Genomic DNA, 14,847 nt, shown 5'->3' with positions numbered 1-14,847 from the left:
AAAAAAAAAATAGAGAGTATCTGATCTAATTAAAATGCACATTGATTACTGTCAGGTTGTGGAAATGCTGACATGCAGGGATTGATCCTGCTTGGAGATGGTGCATGAAGCAGCAAGCCCCAAAACTGGGAGCTATCCGTCTTTCCAAACCCATAACAAGTAGTTGCTAAACCCAGGCAAAAAAAGTCCTCCAAAGTTAGGTATATCAGCCTATCACTTAAAAACACTACTGGTCTGGGCAATGATTATCATTGTTCTTGTTAATTTTCAGTACAGAATGCTGCAGTTTAAACACTTTGGTACAGAACCATCCACATTCACTGATCCTCCTGCAGCACGGAGTCTGCAAGACTTCAGGCTATGCAAGGATCAGCTCAATAAAAACACAGCAGACAAGATGTGATGAGCAAGAGTAGTCAGTGTCTATCCAAGCCCAGCTTGCTTACACAGTGCAGCAGGACAGGATCAGGAGCCAGCAGGAGGGGAAGGTTTTGAGATATAGATGAAATCAACAGTGAAGGAAAAGTAAAGTAACACAAAATTTTTCAAACAAAAAAAGCCTTTAACGAATCTGCCTCCTTTTTAAAATTAGGGAATGAGAGAGAGTAGGTTTAGGAAGCTAACAGGAAGAAATTCTTGATGGTGAGAATGGTGAGGCAGTGGAGCAACCAGCCTGGAGAAGCTGTGGCTGCCTGATCCCTGAAAGTGTTCAAGGCCAGGATGGATGGGGCTTGGAGCAACCAGGTCTAGTGGAAGGTGTCCCTGCACATGGGAGGGGGTTGGAACAAGATAATCTTTAAGGTCCCTTCCAACGCAAACCATTCTGTGACTCTTTGAAAAGTATTTTGCCCCCTAATGATTTGTTTCCCTGGAAAAAGTTCCCTTTTTTAAGTGGACGTTTCCTCCCTCCACCATTATTTTTAATCCCTTTCTTCCTGTCTTCATCCACCTACTATCCCATTTTTCTATTGTGAAAGGAGAAATTAACTTAGGCAAATGAAATTACAGCTGAACACTTTTAATGAAACTTTTGGTACAAAAATCTCAAATAAACAAATATTAATCTGGTTTGGAAAGATAAATTTTAGTAAAATATATATATATTTTTTCTTACTTAAGTAGATTTACTGGAAATCCCCTACAGGCAGTAATAAGTTCATTTATTTTCTTGTCCTAAAAGAAAAGAAAGATCAATGGTTTTGGTTGGTTGTTGGCTGGTTTTTTAAATTTTGTTTTGCTACATGCCCACATTCCAGATTAAATATATGTTGGGAGAAAAAGTCAAATAAGGATCTAACTATGAATGAATTCACAGTACATGCATTGCTGAGGTGAAAATATGTGAGGGTTCCCAGTGAGCAGCTCAGGTGCCCATTGTGTCCGGCTGTGTCACATCCAGACACATCCACAACATCCACATGGGGATGTTGCAGTGCCAAAGACAATATAAAATGATACCTACATTTATAATACTTAGACTGTATCCCCTTAGGTAAAATTACATCAATTTTCTTTGTGTCAGTTCGCTCACCTTCAAAAAAAAGGAAACTAATAAAACTCATGATCACTTAAAAAAATCGATTTAATCCATTGACAAAATTATAGACAGAAAATATTAAAATACTTTGACCTATCTATCTAATTTATTGATACATTTTCCATCAGTAGATAAAGTGATGCTATACACCAGAAAAATAACCCAATTCGCTGGACAGAAGGAATGTAAAACTCAGCCTTCCCTTGGAAAAAAACCATGACTGCTCAACTTTGACTTACATCCTTTAGCAAAATAGATAATTGCTGTAGTAGAATAGCTTATAGTTGATTTTTCAGGTAGAACAATAGATGTTACTAGTTTGTGGACAGAAAAAATTTCCCTTTTGATGGCCAAGTTCTAAATTACTGTGACAGACATTTCACTGACAATCTGTGATGGTCAGAGGTGGGTCACAGTGCCCATCCAGTTTATGTACTGGAGGTAGCTGTCTGTGAGCTTGAACTTAAAAACCTCCCAAAACTGCAAGTCACCTTGGAAAAATCTCCACATGGAACTTCACACAGGCACATCCTTCTTCCTAACACAAGACATAAGAGATCTTCTACACCATGACAAAAAAATGAGAAAAAAAACCCCAAACCCTGGATTATTGATAATTTGCAGCTGGAAAGAGGCGCTTTATGACCAATGCCCTGCAAGGAGGATGCTGTAAACAAAACATTATTTTGTATTGCAAATAAATGGGTCTGCTAAGTGCTGTGTAAATCCCCCCAGGTACCAATGGTCCATAGCTCTGACAAAAACGCATTTGCAGAGCACTTAGTGTCAAGAAATCCCATCTCTTGGTGCCAAAGGGTTAAGAGTCTCTCCAAATCAGAGGATAAACTCATTAAAATGAGCCATTACTGGAGAAGGAAGAAGCCCCAAGACTCCTTCCCCATTTCTTTTCCAGGTTAGCAGAAGGAACCAAAGAGCATAATACAGGTTTGAGTGCACATAAAACAATAGTAAACTCCATAAGGAGTGAGGATTCCAAAGTAAATAGAAAGCGGAAAGTCAGCAGAGGCAAAAGTTAACTTAATATAATATACTTGACTCTCAGGTAAGGCATTAAGATGCTGTTTTGGCAGCCAGAACTAATAGCAGACTTGCTGAAAGGGTATTGGCTTCAGAAAGAAGACAAATACAATCCTAATCCCTTTTTCCTGCCACACACTGGAGATGAGTGAAACCCAAGGGGGAAATTCTTATTACAGCAAATAGGTGCAAGTCCACAGGAAAAATTAAGTCAACTTGACAATTTACAAATTTCCTTTCAAGCATGAAAGGTGGATGAAAACAGAAGGTTATTTTTAAATCCAAACCACAGTATTTTATATCTGTTAATATCACTGCCGAAGAATAAGGGACACAGGAAAAGAGTTCATAATGAACCTAAGCTTCATCTCACTGGCACGAAGCCAGGACAAAATAACTTTTGTCAGACAAGCAATATTAGAAAATCTAATACCAGGAAGAGACATTTTTCCTTCTTCCCATCAGGGGCAGTGAGACCTGGCAGTTTATCCACAGCTTTCTGGGTGAAGATGCAAACCAAGGTAAAATCTACTTATCCCTGACTTTGCTGGGTAAGGAATATACAGCACAATGTTCCTCAGTCTAAAAAAAAAAAAAAAAATTCCTTTGCTGTGTGCTTCACGTTCCTCCTGATTTATTCCCCTGCAGACAAAAGAGGATTAGGGATAATCAAAGTTTGCCATCAGCATACCTGTACTATTCCACAAATGAAAGACCTTGAGCTTTGTGGAAAATACCCATACTGTTAGGTGGGCATCTGCTTAACTCTTGTGGACCTTTAACATGTGTTTTGAAATGCTCAGGCATGCCAGGACCTACCAGTATTAAATCTTGCTTTTGTAGGTGGAAAAAATTGCAACCCATGCTCTGTTACAGTCAATTGACCGTACAGATAAAATTATATCCTACCCACTACATAGAGACAGACACGCTCCTGAATCTTGGGCTCAAGTGCTCCTAACTCCCTTCTGATGTCCAGCAATCTGCACATCCACTGCTCACTTGTGGAAAATACCTCCCTCTCCCAATGATTTTGGTTTGGGTGTACAGCAACACAAGCATGGTAGAGTCAGTGAAGATTGTACCTGGGGCAAAAATAGGTAGTCTGGGGGTGAAATGCCAACTGCTAAAACCACATCTTTCCTTGATTTTCCAAAAAGTGGTTGCTTGGCTGTTTTTCCCCATCGTAGATCCAGATATCTCTTCCAGTTGAGTGAGGAAATCAAAGCAGACCATTCTGTTCAAGGAGTTCCAGGAACACGTGGCTGCCATGATAACGTGTTCTACAACGAGAAAAGATCTGATGCTGAGGGGTAGAGATGCTGGAGGAAAAGAAACTGCATCTCAGGCACTGGAAGAAGAAATTTTACCCTTCCCTTGTAGACCACAGAGAAGTTGAAGGGGATGAGAGAATTAGTTTGGAAATTTGCTTTGTTGCTTCTCACAGAGGTCACATGGGTGGAGATACATGTTCATTCCTGGGGGCAGTCTGTGAATTTAAGGCTGTAACTGACTGAGGTGAGTCTTGCAGAGATAATTGCCCTGAGGAGAGAACATCAATTAAACTTATGAAATGGAAGACACCACAGAGGATCATAAACAAAACAACATTTAAATGTCTCTGCCAGCAGATACGTTGGATTATCATCTGCTACCTCAGATAGGAAAAGGGTGACCAGCCAAAAAACACAACAAAGATGCCCAACCACACAGAATGCTACTGGAAATTTCCACACTGAGACAGTAGTCCATCTAGCAGTACTTTTTTATGATTTTCCTCTATATGACTTATGGCTGAATGTAATATAGCCAGTGCCCTGGCTAGTCTGATGAGATCTAGTGTCATATAGAATAAGTTAATTACATAATTGCTACCATGAATTCCCCTGTAATGCTGTTAATATACAAAAAGTGTTCACAGGATTGGGACCTAAACTGCTACCTCATGAAACTTACCCTTAATTCTTTTTGTAATACTGCTTTTCTTTGACAGCACCAAATTTGAGGATCGCTTGGTGAGAGATCTATATGACTGTGTCTATGACTACATAAATATTCATATAAATAAACATACAAATATCTACAGATGAATGTATAAATATCTTTACATACAGAGATTTGAGCAATCTTTGAAACACATATTTATTCCAGCAATGTCAACAAAATTATAACAGATGAGGCACAAAATTTCAGTTGGTGTGGTTTTTAAGATTTTTCAGTACAGATTTGTACTCTCTAATTTTATATACTTAGTTAATTGCTGTAAGTTAGGTCTTGGTCACCCTTGTATTTCTTTACAGTTGAAACAGAGAAAGAGAAGAAGTTATTCTTTGAGAAGGGGACTCTGATCTTTTTGGGTTGAAGGTGCCTATTATATCCCTGCCTAAGCAGCCAATATAGGAATGCTCCTTAATTGGCATGCTGGCTAAAAAAAATTGAAGTTGAATTTGGTCCCTAGTTCCAATTCCTTGATCAGCCAAATAAAGCAATGCTTTTCTTTTTCTGAGGCAGATCAGTAGAAAGCTGTTTGAAGTCAGTAAATTTCGCCTGGTTTGCACAGTGGTTGACTTCATCTGGGGACAGGCATCTGGGACTGGTGACATCAATTCTAGAGGTGTCAGCCCAACATGACTGGCCTCAGACACTAATGTTACAACTTCTTGACAGCTGAAGTTACATGAGGTACTCCTCTCCCTCCTCTTTTTAATATATGCATATTTCCACTCAGCTGGGTAAATCTCAGATTTCCTTGCAAAATCACCTCTTAAAATTCAAACATAGCCAGGATGAAACACAGTGGGTTTTTATCAATTTCTTACAACGCTGTACCTACCATTTGGGGCAGAAAATTATTTAGGTCTGAGCTAGACACCTAGGCTCCATCACAGATAATAGAAAGAGGTAAACATCTTCAGAGGGCAATTAATCTGCAGGCTCTGTCTTGCTTTTGGTAAAGTGAAAGTCATCTTGAGATGGGTATGAAATGTAGGATTGTTTTGCAACAGTGATAAATAGAAGGAGAGGTGTTATGAGACTAGAAGACTGAAGGTAACAGTACAGCTGCTAAACATCTGAGCTAGGGGTGCACAGGCTGGAATTCATCTCATCCAACTTCTAGGTGATGGAGAGAGCATGACCAGAGGGTCCATTATTGGCAGCTGAAACATTCATGGCATCTGCCAACATTTGCCATCAGCTTTAGCAAAAACCTTGATAACTAATTATCAGGTACCTTACTTTTAGTCAACCTAAGTGGAGTGAGATGGATTCCATGCCATCTATTTCCTATGGAGGTATACTTGTTCAGTTTAACTGTTGAGTTGAGAACTGGCCACAGTCTTTCAGAAATTCTCCTGTGCTATAGGCTCGGGAATTTTAAAGCCTGGAAAAAGAGTATTAGCTCACCTAGTCTAACCACTTGGATACCATCAGCTATTTACTGCCACAGAATTATAACTGTACTAAACCCAGTCATTTGCTTTTGCTTAAACTTCTGTATTTGGCTACATTTACATTTCAGTTTTGAACTGAAGACATCAAAAGCAAGAGAATTTCCCTCATCTCTGTAGTTTGTTCTGAGAGTTAATTCCCTTCTCCACTATAAATGTGCACCTTTTTCCCCATCTGAATTTGCCTGGCTTCCAGCCACTGACTCTTGTTAAGACTTTATCTTCAAGATTCAAGATCCTTTTACAACCCAGTATATTTCCCTTCGGACGCAACCTGCACATGGTCACAGAGGAAATATATAACAGAGTAAGGAACCAAACCTTACACTCTGAAATCTCAGGATAATGCCCAGATCATCAGCTCATCCATGCTGCTGACAGCACTTTGGAGAATGGGGATGGATAATGGTTATTAATGCAGCATGTATAAAGCGTTTTACAGGTGGGACTATGAGAAAGGACAGTGCTACCTCTGCCTCCTCCAGTCACACACACTGCATGTGGCAGCTGCGGCTCCACAGAAGAGGCCTGGATATACAGCACACAAATGTCTCAGGAACTCAGCAATGTGTGGCTCTGGCCTCTCATGAGACAGAGTTTCCCACATTTCGGCTTCAACCTGTTTCTAACCTAATAGCAAATGTCTGCCTTGATTGTACTCTGACTTTCATGGAACAGATGATGCTCTCTGCAACACTGCAAGTACTAGGTGCCCATGAGCCATCCCTCATCCTCCTCCTCCAGCTTCCCCTCCTGGCACCCTGAGGTTATTGTGGTAAAAACACATGAAAGGGCACACAACTTATCTGGAGAGTGGCAAAATTCATATATGAGAAAGCACCTTCTCCCTCCCTGGAGCTTCACCTTGCTGTTGTGAACTGAAGCTCTGCTCTCTGTCTGCTGCAGCCCCACATAAAAAGAAAATTGTTTCTCATAAATTACTTCAGAAATGCACATTGCATGTTAATTGTAAAATAAACAGTTTAAATTCATTTCATTGAGCACAACATCAGAAAGAAAATGAGCCAACTGCAGTAGATTATTTTTGTTGGATAGGTTTCAATCATCTTTACTGATGCCCTTCATTCTTCTCCTGATTACCATCACTAAAAACCCCCATAGCAAATTTCATCTGAGTATCTAAAAATAGAGATATTTATAACTTAGCTGTTTTTGTCTCACAGTTCTCCTCCCCCTTTCCTCCTTGCATTTCTGATCAGACTTACTTCAGAGCCTGGTGAAATATGTAAAACATCCATGCAAAGATTATGTACAGAAGGGATTCTGGGGGCTTCACCACCTTCTTTTCTATCTGTACCAAAGGATTAGCCTCAGTCCATTCCCATTTGCTCTGCCAGAAGTTGTTGTCCCACAAGACTTGCTCTCTCAGCTGCTTCTGTGAAGAGTGCCTGTCTTCACTGAGATTCAACCAGGTTAGTAAAGAACTCCTAATTAAACAGGTTAAGCAAACCCAGTTTGCTTTCACCAAAAAAAAGAGTCAAGTGGGCAACACAAACAGTCCCTCCTGCAGGCCAGTGAGAGCAGAAGGGAATAGATGGGGCAGAACAGAGAGCAGCATCTTCTTCAGCTATTTGCACTGCATCCAGGAGATGTGTGATCAAGGCATTAGTGCAAATTCTCATTTGGAATAAAAGTGCCACAGCCGCATTAACTTAACACCAACGAGGATCCACCTGATAAGGCAGATGAAAAAATAGCAAGTTTCTTTCACAAGTCTCAGAGACGGGTGAATGTCACCCTTCTGAGTTTGATCTTTTGGTTGACATCCCAAAAATTAAGCAATTCATACTGAAGCCAGGAGTCTACATGTCGAGCCTACATGATCACTTTGTAGGTTGTAAGTCATACCTTAAGGCACAAGATAACTTGAAACTTAGCCCAGGCTTGTTTTAAATTCAGCTCACATTCATAGAACTACAAACCTCAGTGAACCCTGTGAACTTGGCTCGGTTTTAGGGTTTGAATAGTCCAGGTCTAAACACATTTAAAATACTTTTTCTTTTTACAAAAGCAGCCTGGGCAACAACTGGAAGCCTTGGGAAAAGTTCCTCTGCATAGGAAAATAGCTAATGCATCAAGTTATGGTTTCTTAATGGCATTCAATTAACACATCACCGTTGTTAGTTGATTAAAAATTAACTGTGAATACACATTTAACATTTAGTACTTATAAATGTTCCTTGATTTATTAAAATTGTCAGGAGTTAAGGAGTCTTGGGATAAGCAAGGAATATTTTCTTTGCCTATTTTGGTAACTCTGTAATGAAGCAAGCAGCTTTTAATAGAGAATTCAGACTTGCTGAAAACTTTTCTGTAAAGCACATTATAAATCATTCTGCAGATATTAAACGCTCACTTTGCTCAGTTCATGTTGTTTGTGAAAGTGTGTGTTGACTAGCAGCAGTTGCACCAGAAGAAACCCCCTATTTCAGAAGTGCAAAAGAAGAGAGTGTTGTTGGGAAGATGAGCACAGATGAGTTTCTTCTCGTAGTGTGTTTGCTGATGGTAAATCTTCTCCACACTGACTTTCTGGATTGCAGTATGGCAACAAATGCCACCATGGGCCTTTTGCTGCATGGCATCCCAGTGCCAGTGCTACATCAAAAAGGCAGGAGGTGACACCCTTAGCCTGTGGTCCAGAGCAGGTAGCCGGACAGCCAAGCTCGGGAGAAGCACAGCCACAGGGTGGGCATGATGAGCATGGAGGGTTTTCAAGTGACTGGCAATCCCACCTGACCTCTGATGTGACTTACAGGACTGCCTCAGGCAGACCATCAATACAGCCAGCCTGCATTCCCTGCCATTTGACACTGGTATAGTTCCTCCTCTTATGTGGGATCCTCCTAAATTCAGACATGTCAGTACTGATGCTGCGTACAGCGCTGACTCTGACTGCATGTGCAGTTACTGCAATCACATGTTCAAATAGACATTTAAGCCTCTGAAGAAATATTTGTACTCTCAGATGTGGCTAATGTGTTTATTGAACCAGATCCAGGCAATGACAGGCATGAGGACACTGCGGAAATAGAAACAGTCCAACCAAGAAGCAGCAATAGCAGTGCAAAACGCTCAACATTTCAGCTAAAGAAGTCAGGGAAAAGAGGACTTTCCTCCTACCTGAGCACTGACATTTCAGGTCTGTCTGCTTCAGTCCACAGTCGTGCCTCTCTGATTAAGTGTGTGACATATGGATGCAGATCACGAAAACAAGACCCCTACAATGTGAGCATTTGGTCACCCTGCTCATAAGATGCTGACAAAAATCTCTTAAACACAGAATTTGATTTCCAACACCATAATTTTATGGTTTTGCCCTTCTGCATTGCTCTACCCCCAGTAAAAAGCAAATGAGAATAAGTTAAAAAAATAAAAAAGATAAAAGAAAATAAGAAAAGAAAACAAGCATGGGAGCACTTTTTATCACGTCCCCCTCTGACTTGCTCCCAGGGAACACAGCAGTGTTTTTCCCTAGTTCTGCACCTAATGAAACTCTTGTCATGATGCAGGGATTAATCTGATTATTTATTATTTGCATTAGGATGATACCATCTGCCCTTCCTTCCCCTCTCTTCTCTTCCTCCCTGTATGATTAGAGATCTGTTGTGTTGAGCAAGACGGGTACTGTGTTAAGAAAAAGGTGGTTATCCTTGTTTCAAGGAAGGGAAGTGAGGTGGGGAGAATTTAATGATTTAGATGGAGTTCGCTGAAGCACAGTCAAAAGCATCCTATCCATTTCTGTGGGCTCTGTATCCGGCCCTAAGCATAAGCCTGCTCTGCATAAAACATCACTGTGAGATAGAGATTTAAATTGGCTCCGAAATAGCTGAGTGTCTGCACTGCAGCATCACCACCCGAGGAGAGGCTCGTTCTGGCTGTGGGAGCAGACTGGTCATCCCAGCCTAGTGCTGGTAAACCAAGGTCCTGCAGCCTCCTCATTCAGAGCTGGTTCAATGTACAGCACTCCAGGGCGTGTTGAACACAAATGCCCAGGATGACCTTCCTCAATGAACACAGGAAGTAGTAAAATGGGAAAATAGTGTTTCCATCCCTAAACTGTACTTTACCACCATCCAGCCTTAAAGCATATCTTGCCATGCTGATAAAACAGGATTCAGGATGAATTGAAAGTTGGACATTGTTTTTGATTTTGTCTCTTCTCGAGTCTTCTGCCACATTTATTGTGTCTCTCATCATGTCTAAAAATCCAGTTTATTAGAGATGACTGAGAGGAAGTCTCATTAATGTCTATAAGTATCTGCAGGGAGGTGTCAGAAGATGGAGCCAGGCTCTGCTTGGTGGTGCCCAACAACAGGACATGAAGCAATGAGAGGGTGTGGAGTCCCCCTCATTGGAGGCATTCCAGAACTATCTGGACACCATCCTGTGCCAGGTGCTCTGGGATTACCCTGCTTGAGCAGGAAGGTTGGACCAGACGACCCACTGCAGTCCCTTCCAACCTCACCCATTCTGTGATTCTGTGATAACTGTTCCAGAGAAAAAGCACTCATAGCATATCCTGTGCTGGAAGGGACCCACAAGGATCACTGAATCCAACTCCTGACCATGAACAGCACAACTCCAAGAATCCCACCATGTGCCTGAGAAAGAACTCTGGCAGAAAAAGCATTGCTTTATGACACCAACAATGTAACTACTAGATGCTCTACCAGAAATACTTTTTAGTGGTCATTTTTAAAATGAGACACTGTCTATATAGCAGTTCTCAGACAAGTTTTTTAAGACATCTAGATACTTAAAGATGCTAATAAGTGATAACTGAAGTTAAGATGCTTGTCTTCTGCTGAAGTTAATGGAAATGAAACACATAAACACTTTTGAAAACCTTCCTTTGTGTCTGCTGATCTTTAATCTAAGCATCCTTGAAAGTCTGAGTCTTGTGTGCTCTTAAAAATGAGATGTCTGTACATGTCTGACACCCTTAACTGTCGAAGTATTTTGTTAGTGTTACTCAAAGACAGTGATATCCCAAGAAAAATCTAGCACTAATAACCTTTTTTGCCAAGTGGGGATGCTGTCACCTTCACATGGTGACACAGGCTACACCCTACTCAACTTACCAGACTGGTCTTGTCTCACCATCTGCCCACACGAAGCACATGCTGCTGTTACCAGCATTTACTGCTTAAGTCTGAGCCTGACATTCTTCAAGAAAATGAAAGGAAAGGGCTTACTCACCCCAATGCTCTTTGTGTAACAAGTATGACAGAGTTTATATGCCTCAGAGACAGAGAAGGATCTACTTGTGCAACAAAAATATCTCACATAAAGCAGGTATTTGTCAGGTTGTGAGATAAAAGGCTCATCTACACACACATAGAGGAGCCCAGGGCATAATAATGGGGAGGGGGAGGACCCAAATAACTTCAGGAAAGAAATGCACCTCTGTCATGTCTCATTTCAGGGCTGCCCATAAGGAGCATCACCACACAATGGTGAGTCACAAGAGCTGCTCTCTGGAGCCCCTCAGGTACAGAGAAGGGTTACTACCCAGTGACACTTTTGGGAAGAGTGTTTTGGGGTAGAATGAGACTTACTATGGGATGTTTAGAGGAAGTCGAGAACAAAAAAAGGTGGGAAAGAGAGGACTGAGAGAGTCAAATGTTGGAAAACTGGAAGGAAAGGGGACAAAACAGACAGCTGTGTGTAAATAGGACTGGCCGGTGCTCTTGTCTGGATCCTCTGTGTGTGTGTGTGTCTGTGATGTTGTGTGCAAGGTGCCTGTACCACCCTGGAAGGGGGCTGCAGGCTCAGGACCTCCTATGTCCAGGTGCCAGCAACATGGGGGAGATTGGGATTCACAGGCAGCTACTGGTCAGATTGAGTGTCTGAGCCCAGCTACTGGTGGATCCATATTTTATCCATATGGGCATATTTTGTGCCGAGAAAGGGGGGATGTGGTGGGTTGTTGGTGCTGTCTGTGTTTGTGCGAGTGCTCTCTGTGTGTATGAGGTGTATGGATCTGGATCCACCTCTATATAAATACTTATGGTGAATATATGTGTTTGTGTGCCTGCTGGGAATGCATGCTCTGTCTCTGTACTCATTGGGTCTCTGATGTGGATCTGAGGCAACTCCAGCTCCACCAGGCTGCTGAATTTGGTCTTTCCCTAACAATATTCTCAAGCCACTTAAAAATGCAGCAGTGCCATATGCTAACCTGAAACAAATTCAGCTATCTCAGAGTCAGATTTTGGAGGTTTGGAGAGACTACCACATCATAACGCTCTGTTTGATAAGCTTTGCCAGCCAGATCCGAGGAAGGGAAGGAGAAAAGGAGGTACCTTTGGATAGTCCTGCCAGGCAGATGGACAGGGGAGCTTTTCTTTTCAGTTGAATGATCCCAAGCACAATTGCAGGGAACAGTTTATGGTGCAAAAGGAAAGATAATAAGAATCTAATGTGGAGGAAATTTTCAGATTAACAACTGTCTTCTCACTCTCTCCACAGGCTGATACTGCTTGGTGCTTTCATTTTCTGTTACGCTTTAAATCCAAGCTGACTGTGATCTCTATTGATGAAGGCACTGAGACTAAGAGCAGTTGGGTGCCTAAATATCTCTGAATATCTCCGTGGACATAGCTCTGAAGACCCTGGGCATTCAAAATTCAAAATGGGGTTAGATTCCTCCAGCTGCAGAACAATAACTTTTATAGCCCTTTTCCCCAGACAGTCTCAAAGTCTCGAGTTTGAGACTATAATGAGAAGTTTAGAGCAATTGAAGTCTCTTATTTCATATTCATCTGAATGAGGACAGCCCGGAACCTGGGATATCTCACTTTTTCGTTTAAATAGCTAGACCTTTTTTATCTATGAAAGGGGCCTTGAGTAAAGTAAGGCCTTGTGCTGAACTTGAGGACATGAGGGGTGGTTCAAATTGTACCTATCAGATTCAGAGGCTTAACTTTGCCTAATTCATGGATCTCACCGGGATTTAGGCTAGAGTTAGCCAAACCACTGTTCAAATTTGGGGGTGCCCAGGGTATGTTTTCAGAGTAAAAGCATAGACACCCAGAGAGTTTATGACTCCCATAGATTAAACAGCTGAAAGGAGGTGTGGTTCAGATGACAATTTAAATGTATATTTGGCACCAAATTCCTTCTTTGGGAGTGATCCAGAGATAAATTTATGAGGAATAGAGCAATGAGCTTTGCTGGCACTGTTTGCCATTGGAAAAGGTTTCATCTCACCTAGTTTTTCCCATTCCATCAGGTAGCACTGAACTCGGGCTCCTTCCAGTGATAGAGATAAGCAGAAGGGATCTCCTTCTTCTGCAAGGTATGCAGCATGAATCACCTTCTTCATAGTTCTGCCTTCCTCTTTCACCTATCAGAAGGAAATCGGATATTCAGCTTAAAATAAGAACAGGGAAGAAAAGATGGGCCTTGCATTGAACCACACTCTTTCTTCCCAAAGCCCTGTCCTAACTGGCAGTGAGTTTTAACCAGAGAAAACTCTGTGAACTGACCACTTATTTCAAAATCTTATTCTGTAATTGGAAGATGTTCACTAGCACGGTGCAGCTTGTTAATTATGAAGCATTAAACATGCGAGGCCAGATTTTGACATCTTGACAATGATGGCAATCTTGTATACAAATAGTCCTGCTGTAATAAATTGGACCATTTGTGTAATGGGATCTACCCAAGGCTACGAGTGACTCTGTGAATCCAAATCTGACACCTAATATTTATAACAGGGGACTAGATGACTCAGGGCTTCGTAACAAAACACAGAGTTTTCCAGCCTCGGGCTACCTGCTTTAATCTCACCGCTGTCAGCTGTGACAAAAAGTCAGCACCACATGACAGCTGTTCAGAGACATCCTAATGAGCGGGTGATGTCGGGGGTCCCGGTGGACATCACCCCGGGAAGCAGAGCTGTGCCCCGGCCCCTGCGCTGGCGGCCTCCGGGTCAGGGTTGGAGCATGTCGGGTGGCACAGGGACACCGGCACTGCCGCCACTGCTCCTGAGGCAGCTGCTCCAGGAGATCTGCACGTCCCGGCACTCTGGGCACAGCGAGGACAGCGTTCCCCATCAGCATGCACAACCAAAAATAATCCCCCCCCTCCTCCCCGACAACTTTGGCTCACCAGTGAGGCCTAAACCATGTATCCTTCGGGGAGCGCAGCAAACCCGGAGACCATAATTAAAATATGTTAATCTACACTGGGCACTTACCCATGGATAAACACTTCAATTTGGCACAGTTTCCTGCAATCTTGTGAGATTTGCGACTGATCTCAGAACCCCACTCCTTTCCCTTTTGACATTTTTAGTCTTACTTTTGAGCCAAAATTAAATCAATAAATAAATAAAAATAAATAAGAATTTAAGGAAAAAGGAGGGAGAAGGAAAAAAAAAAGACACTTGTTTTCCTCATAAGCTTTGTAATTCCAGTACATTTTTACTGGGGGTGGGGGAATGCTGTCGCTAAGCTATGTGTTCATTACAGCCAGGGGGAAAAAATGAGGTTGGCTCCCAGTTTTGCTTATGTTGTTAAAAGAGCCTCTGAAGCTGCAGTTCTGGAACAGGTCTCCTCTTTCTTTGAAAGCATGCTGTTTGATAGACTGTCATTTGTCCCCTCCTTTCAGAAGAGCCAGCTGGCAGCTAAGTGCTAAAGCCAGTGACTTGCATGTGTTTTTCTGACATTTAACAAATGGGAACAGCTTGCAAATCTGCATTAACTCACTCTGTCTCACAAATAATCATCGGCTACGCGGTGTAGACATTCAGAACATTAGCGCAAACACAAAAGGGAGCGGGAGTCTGTGGGAAAA

The 14,847-nt window shown here is 41.9% G+C and overlaps 1 long non-coding RNA gene across 2 annotated transcripts in view; it reads right to left on the bottom strand.

Moving 5' to 3' along the window:
- The window catches only part of LOC113961046, a 42,224-nt gene that overhangs the window by 8,834 nt on the left and 18,543 nt on the right, over nucleotides 1–14,847 (bottom strand). For both annotated transcript variants that reach the window (XR_003532177.1, XR_003532176.1), the window contains one exon: nucleotides 13,258–13,393. This is a non-coding gene — a long non-coding RNA (uncharacterized LOC113961046). The remainder of the gene's footprint in view (nucleotides 1–13,257; nucleotides 13,394–14,847) is intronic.

This window comes from Neopelma chrysocephalum, unplaced genomic scaffold (genome assembly GCF_003984885.1).
Source record: "Neopelma chrysocephalum unplaced genomic scaffold, ASM398488v2 Primary Assembly neopelma1_97027, whole genome shotgun sequence".
In the NCBI taxonomy this organism is placed as follows: Eukaryota; Metazoa; Chordata; class Aves; order Passeriformes; family Pipridae; genus Neopelma; species Neopelma chrysocephalum.
The sequence above is the reverse complement of the archived record's forward strand: the minus strand, read 5'-3'. Positions and strand labels throughout refer to the sequence as shown.